Here is an 8,240-nt window from a genome sequence, read left to right as displayed (position 1 = left end):
TGGGGGGAGCTTCTTGCCCTGAGCAAAGTGCATCTCGCCGCTATGGTAAGAGTTCTCACTGGACAATGTCCAATGGGCACTCATGCGGTACGGCTTAGAGTACTACCCGATGCTAGTTGCCAAAGTTGCATGGAGGAGGGCGAGGTGGAATCATCCCGGCACTTTCTCCTCCAATGTCCGGGTTTCGCTAGGCTGAGATTGAAATGTCTCGGCAATCACACTTTTGGCGGACCTGAATACTTAGCCGAAATGGATATTGGCCGTCTTAACAAGTTTGTTGTAAGCACGAAGCGTTTCGTCGACTTGTAAAGGTCTTTTGATCCAGATTATAGGAGTTTCGTAGGTATCACAACGGACCGGCGTCTTAAGCTGTCCAAGTGGGATCCTTCTTGGGATCGACCTCCTAACCTAACCTAACCTAACCTGTTTTATAAGTGTTCGATTAATGGCGTGTTAAACCTGAGTACCAAGTTTCAGCAAGATATCTTAATTTTTACTCAAGTTACAGCTTGCACGGACGGACGGACAGACAGACAGACATCGGGATTTCAACTCGTCTCGTCATCCTGATCGTTTATTTATATATATATAACCCTATATCTGTCTCGTTAGTATATCTGCAGCAATTGTTAGAGAGGGTGAGACTTTTTTCAAAGCAAATACGAAAGCGATAATCGTTGTTTTTGCCTAATACCCAGTGATTTTGGATGCGTTTTATAATCATTTTTGTTAACTTCGTTAAGAGGTCCAAGTATTGGAACATCACAATACACTTTCAATCTGCATAATATTTGCAAATGCTATAAAGTGCATGAATTAGTAGAGTATGACTCCATAGATGATGTAAGTGGGCACACTGTGAATGAAGGAGTGACATATCCATTCATACAAAATCGGAAAATTATGAGCATATGCTAAAATAGTACAAATATTAATATGTGGATTTCAAAATAAAAACTTTATTTTTTTTAAATTCAAAATTTCCACAACGGTGTATATGCCGCACAACTGGGCAATCGTATCTGCGGTTGCGGTTAGTGTGTATTTATTAAATGTCCCTCCACCAGTTGCTCTAGCTTCGGGAGTGTTGGGGGTAACTTTTTTTCTGAACAAAGCCTTCCAATCCATCCAAACCTTATGAAATGTTAGCTTAAGAAAACTTCTTTTTTACCTTAATGGTAATACGAGAGCATATTTTAAAATTGCATTGGCGCTATCATGTATGGATGTTTTAGATACTATAGATTGTGTTGACTCTCTTTCTTCAAGAATCACTTCTGGATCAAATCCGGTGTAACGACTTTTTTTAAGCTCTTTATGTACCACTTTTATTTGCTCATTAATCTGTATGTAAATATTTTAATTAATCATTCATTAAATAATTGTTAAAAGGCGCTAAATTTGTCTATGAAATTTCTTATAGTTTGATAATCAAATGTAAGTTGTAATCTGTAATCACTACTCCCAACAAAAGTCAAATTGTGATAAGTCACAAATTGAGTTGCAAAACAAATCTGACACAGAGGGTCAGTGGAAAGAGGCAAGCGTGGTTATAAAGGTTGTAAAAAATGGACATGACCTCGCCCTCTAATGGTGTGAATGCGTATCAAAGCTTCGAACACCAAACTCGGCGAGAACATTTTGTTTCTATTGCACTGTAAAAATGAAGGAAATCGGGGGATAATAACTTTTACCTTTCATTAACTGTAATGTCCGAAACACTAAAAGTGTATATGTATATGCTGCAAAGTTATGCTACAGGAGCATTTCATGTAAATACATATGTATATAAAATGTATTCGGTGCCCAAATTCTGTGATTAAAAGTTCGTTCAGAACCTAATGTTGACTTCATGTGTATGCATAAATTCGTGCGGTTTTTTTCGAAAATTAAGACTTTATTGTGAAAAAATTGTTATACATTTAATGTTTAAGATATTGCCCATCGGAAGCTACGATGTTTGCCCATCTTTCTGGCAGTTTGCGGATCCCATCCCAAAAGAACTTCTCCGGCTTGGAGGTCAGGAAGAATCGAGCCAATTTATGTTACTCTGTTCTGAAGTAAAGCCTACTTCGGTGAGGGCATTGTGCATTGATCTCAACAAGTGGTAATCGGAAGGTGCTATGTCTGGGCTATAAAGCGGGTGAGGTAGAACTGCCCACCCACAGTTTTTCAAATAGATTTTAACTGGCCTTGCAACATGAGGCCGAGCAATGTCATGATGAAAAATTATTGATTCGTGTCTGGTCGCATATTCTGGTTGTTTTTCCGCGATGGCCTTTTTCAAATGAATCAATTGTTTTCGGTAGAGGTCCCCATTGATCGTCTGACCCGATTTCAATAGCTCATAATAGGACCCTTGTGGTCCCACCAAATACATAGCATAACCTGGGCACCATGGATATTCGGCTTTGCCGTGGATGTCGATGGTTGGCCGGGCTTCACATACCATCTCTTGCGCTTTGGGCTATCATAATGAATCCATTTTTCATCGCCAGTGACAATCCGATGCAAAAATGATTTCTTTTGGTGGCGTTGAAGCAACATTTCCGACATGCAGAATCGACGTTCGACGTCTCTTGGCTTTAATTCATAAGGCACCCAATTTCCAAGCTTCTGGATGAATCCTAATGATTTTAATCGTCTGGAAACGGTTGCTTGATCAACTCCTAATACTTTTGCAAGTTCTTCTTGCGTCTGGCATGCATCTGCGTCGAGAAATGTCTCCAATTCTTCGTCTTGAACATTTTTTGGATGTCTGGGTCGTTCTCCGTTGTCTAAGTCGAAATTGCCACTTTTAAACCGTGCAAACCGCTTTTTGCACGTTCGTTCGGCTAAAGCACGGTCACCATAAACGTCCAGTAAAATACGATGACTTTCGGTAGCACTTTTCTTCATGTTAAAGTAACGAAGAAGAACTCCCCGCAAAAAAACGCTACTGAGAACGACGCGAAATGACAGTACCTTTGAAATGAATATAGCCACAGATGAGCATGACGCAAAATAATACTTGTAGCGCCAGAGAATGTTAATGAATAGAGAAGGAGCAAATGTTAGCTGTTCTAAAATGTTAATTACGATGAGGGAACATCGAAAACGCACAAGTTCGAAAATAATATTTTACTAATAGAAATAATAAAAACGGAAGTAATTGACTTCCGACAAGAAAATATAAATAATGAGGGAAATTATATTAAAATAGAATTCAAATATCATTTATTAAAAAAGGGTTATAAAAATAAAAAAAGACTATATAAAAATATGATAGGATTTGAACTTAGGCAAAATATTTCACGTTGCAATAATTAAGTATGCAGTTGCAATAATTATGTATATACAAGCAGCACCATAAACGATATTCAAGTAATTTTGTCTCATCTGTGAACTCAAACAGCTATTGTTGTTTACTTGCTTAAAATGTTCATATGTCTATATGTGAATATTCTTGAAATTGCCTTCCTTCATTCGCATGTCCAAATATATTTGCATATGCATCTGCGTCGAGAAATGTCTCCAATTCTTCGTCTTGAACATTTTTTGGATGTCTGGGTCGTTCTCCGTTGTCTAAGTCGAAATTGCCACTTTTAAACCGTGCAAACCGCTTTTTGCACGTTCGTTCGGCTAAAGCACGGTCACCATAAACGTCCAGTAAAATACGATGACTTTCGGTAGCACTTTTCTTCATGTTAAAGTAACGAAGAAGAACTCCCCGCAAAAAAACGCTACTGAGAACGACGCGAAATGACAGTACCTTTGAAATGAATATAGCCACAGATGAGCACGACGCGAAATAATACTAGTAGCGCCAGAGAATGTTAATGAATAGAGAAGGAGCAAATGTTAGCTGTACTAAAATGTTAAATACGATGAGGGAACATCGAAAACGCACAAGTTCGAAAATAATATTTCACCATCCTGTCAATTTTCGCAACGAACTACACCACTCTCTAAGCAAAATGTATATACATACGTATGCACAGATGTTCATTGATATGTGCATAAACAAAAATTGAAATAATAAAAACGGAAGTAATTGACTTTCGACAAGAAAATATAAATAATGAGGGAAATTATATTAAAATAGAATTCAAATATCATTTATTAAAAAAGGGGTAATAAAAATAAAAAAAAAACTATATAAAAATATGATAGGATTTGAACTTAGGCAAAATATTTCATGTTGCAATAATTAAGTGTGCTATACAAGCAGCACCACAGACGATATTCAAGAAATTTTGTCTAATCTGTGAACTCAACAGCTATTGTTGTTTATTTGCTTAAAATGTTCATATGTCTATATGTGAGTATTCTTGAAATTGCCTTCCTTCATTCGCATGTCCAAATATATTTGCACATATGTACACATATGTACATATGTATGTCCCTCAATATGTCTTTCGCAAAAAATCAAACATTCGCGCAAGTGATAAAAAAACGTAGACGCCATCATCGGCCAATAATATTCCAGCAAACTCGCGGCATATTTTCTTAGTATTTCATATTACAACGACAACAAATTCATTCATAAGGAACGTGCGTTCGTTCATAACTCTGCGCCGTGCTATTTTTTCTGTGCGCCTGGTAAACCACATTTGGTTTTCATATAGAATTCCTACCGCAAATGCGCGAAAATAAAAATGAATGAAATTGAATTTGAATGTCTTCAGTAAAATTGAAGAATCAGCAAAATTATAATTTTACACTTTATATCACTGAAAATCCTACCACCTCACATTTGTATGTTGCCCACAAGCTGCTTCCTCACAACATTTGCTAAAAATCAGAAATTGAAGAATTTGTCTGATGTTCCCTTCAGAAAGGAGAATTGGCAACATGACCTATTAGCGAGTTAAAATAATATTTTAATTTTTTTCATATTATGACCTATATTTGGTATTAAATTATGAAATTTATATAAAATTTACATTTATATGAAATCATTACCTACTTCTATATATTCTAAGCACACTCCATATAGTAATTTTATATGTTTACTTATTATCATTGTTTCATAGTTTGTTGATTTAGCCCATTTTACCTAAAAACAACGCTATGGAAATGCAGCCCAATTGAAAATCGTAGTATTTCAAAAGAGCATAAGTCAATTTTGAATAGCAAAGCGCTGCAAAAAGGACAAACAATACATCATAGCCGAACGACATTGTCGTAAACATGTCGATTCAAACAAATTTTGTCAACTCCATCACGATGTGCAAATTCTTCGTCAATATGTATGCGACATATTGAGGGACATACATATGTACATATGTGTACATATATGCAAATATATTTGGACATGCGAATAAAGGAAGGCAGTTTCAAGAATATTCACATATAGACATATGAACATTCTAAGCAAGTAAACAACAATAGTTGTTTGAGTTCAAGTAGACAAAATTTCTTGAACATCGTTTGTGGTGTTGTTTGTATAGCACACTTCCTTATTGCAATGTGAAAAATTTTGCGTAAGTTCAAATCCTATCATATTTTTTTATAGTCTTTTTTTTATTTTTATACCCCTTTTTTATTAAATGATATTTGAATTCTATTTTAATATTATTTCCCTCATTATTTATAGTTTCTTGTCGGAAGTCAATTACTTCCGTTTTTATTATTTCAATTTTTGTTTATGCGCATACCAAAGAACATCTGCGCATACGTATGTATATACATTTTGCTTATAGAGTGGTGTAGTTCGTTGCGTAAATTGATAGGTGTGGTGACATTTTATTTTCGAAATTGCGCGTTTTCGATGTTCCCTCATCGTATTTAACATTTTAGTACAGCTAACATTTGCTCCTTCTCTATTCATTAACATTCTCTGATAATATCACTCGCCATTATCGTCAAACGAGGCGCATTCCCACAACTGAATAAATTGGCAATAAATTGAGGAAAATTTTGTGTTTTTTAATTTATGGCCTCATGAATGAGTACTCGTATTATAGCTCGGATCTAAAAATATAGAGATTCATCTTTAAATAAACATACATATTTACTTCTTCTAACATATGCACACTTCCGGATGGTTACACAAATATGCCGAGTTTCCTTGACGCAGTTGCTTTTTTATCTGTTGCGCGGTTCTATATTGATTTATTGATTTGGTATCCCAATTACTCGTATAACTCATTTTGGTTTATTAATACGTCGACAATTATTAAAAGTTTTGAAATTAAATGATCATGTTTGAACAAGTTTTCACTGAAAAAACAATTTATTTATAAAGAAAAGAACTATAATTCTTTCACAGATGAATTTATTTAAGGTTGTAACAATACAAAAAATATTGCTCCTATAACATACATATATGGCAGCTGTGATTTATAATTTATAAGTTTGAATTTAAATTTGGACTGCTTTATAAGTTTTTAATAATCGTAGATCAAAACAAGTAAGGTTAGGCTAAGTTGGGTAAACCGAACATTTTATACTCTCGCAAGTTTACTTTAAGGTGTTGGCTAAACATTCTATTAAAAAAATGTTACGTAAAAAGTTAACAAGCACTATTCAAAGAAGCCGAAAGGACTACAATCAAATTTGGTATCTTATGAACTACATATTGCTTGTCCGAAATATTTATATTATAATCAAGCTAATTATCTCAAATGAGATATATGTGATATATACTCAATCAAATGGGCTAAATTTTAGATATGGATTAGGAGGATCGTAAAGGGATATGAGGTTTAGACCAAGATCTAGATAATTTTTGATCGATTTCACATATTCAATAAAAGATTATCTGCCATCATGTTGTTGAAAACGCAAGGCTTGGAGGTTAACATAAACAATGTGACCACAATAATACAAACTTACTGTATTTTGAATAACATTTGCAACAAAAGAATTGATAACAAGTAAGGAAGGGCTAAGTTCGGATGTAACCGAACATTTTATACTCTCGCAAGGTCAAATGGTATACTCGTTTGAGATTTCTTTGTGGATTGACTGATATTTTCGGTAGAAGGTCAACTATAGGCACTGGGGTCCACATATTTAGTACTTAGGGGTTTGAACAGTTTTGGTTCGATTTAGACAATTTTTGGCCGCAAGGTGGCATACTTTAATTGCATTATTCACGCAAAGTTTTACCCCGATATAATCATTTTTACCTGATTTGCATAGTGGAATGTGAAAGAATCAGATGGAATTGAAAATGGTGTTACATGGGAAGTAAGCGTGGTTGTAGTCCGATTTCGCCCATTTTCGCACTATGACATAGAAATATGAAAAGAACGTTATGCACCGAATTTGGTTGAAATCGGTTCAACAGATCTCAAGATATGGGTTTTCACCTAAAAGTGGGCTGTGCCACGCCCACTGTCTAATTTTGAACGCGGTTCCTATAAAGTCATCTTATACCATCTCAGAGATAAAATTTAATGTCTCTGGCGTGTTTAGTGCTTGATTTATCGCGCTTTTAGTAGTTTTTAACAGTACCGTTATATGGGGAGTGGGCGGAGTTGCCACCCGATTTCAACTATTTTCACACCGTCAATAGAAGTGCTAAAAACATTTGCTTTCAGTGAATTTTGTTATTATAGCATTAGCGGTTTAGGAGATATGCACATTAAACCTATTAGAGGCGGGACCACGCCCACTTTTAAAAAAAAATTTTAACTGCAGATGCCCCTCCCTAATGTGATCCTGTGTACCAAATAACAGTCTTGTATCTTATTGCGGAGCTTAGTTATGGCAAGTTATTTGTTTTTGATTAATGGCGTTTTGTGGGCGTGGCAGTGGTCCGATTACGCCCATCTGCAATACCAACCGTCTCACGGTACCATGAAACATGTCTACCAAGTTTCATAAAGATATTTCAATTTTTACTCAAGTTAGAGCTTGCACGGACGGACGGACAGACGGACGGACGGACAGACAGTCACCCGGATTTCAACTCGTCTCTTCATCCTGATCATTTATATATATATAACCCTATATCTAACTCGATTAATTTTAGGTGATACAAACAACCGTTAGGTGAACAAAACTATTATACTCTGTAGCAACAGGTTGCGAGAGTATAAAAATAATTAGTGTTGGATTCGGCAAATAGAGCCGAAGCAGCAGCCCCAAGGAAGCACAACAGTAGAATTGTTATAGGAAATGTGTTGGCCATTTTGTACCAATTAATGATAATAGATATGTATGTAAATGGTGTATATAAATATAAAATGTTTATTTATTTATAAGCGCAGAAAGTAAAGTGCTGTTTTCTTTAAGTGATTTTATAAATC

At 35.4% G+C, this 8,240-nt stretch overlaps 1 long non-coding RNA gene across 2 annotated transcripts; it reads right to left on the bottom strand.

Annotated features, from left to right (window-relative positions):
• Nucleotides 1-1,183: 1,183 nt before the first annotated feature.
• Nucleotides 1,184-6,241, bottom strand: LOC138858966 (uncharacterized). Of its 2 annotated transcripts, none has more exons than XR_011398005.1 (3): nucleotides 6,010-6,241; nucleotides 5,839-5,955; nucleotides 1,184-1,344 (listed from the first exon to the last, which is right to left on the bottom strand). It is a non-coding gene; the product is annotated as an uncharacterized lncRNA (long non-coding RNA). The 2 variants fall into 2 exon arrangements; XR_011398004.1 differs by having other exon boundaries at nucleotides 6,020-6,239.
• Between the last annotated feature and the right edge of the window lie 1,999 nt (nucleotides 6,242-8,240).

This window comes from Bactrocera oleae, chromosome 2, assembly GCF_042242935.1.
Source record: "Bactrocera oleae isolate idBacOlea1 chromosome 2, idBacOlea1, whole genome shotgun sequence".
NCBI classification, from domain to species: domain Eukaryota; kingdom Metazoa; phylum Arthropoda; class Insecta; order Diptera; family Tephritidae; genus Bactrocera; species Bactrocera oleae.
Note: the sequence above shows the minus strand (reverse complement) of the source record. Positions and strands in the feature narration are given on the sequence as shown.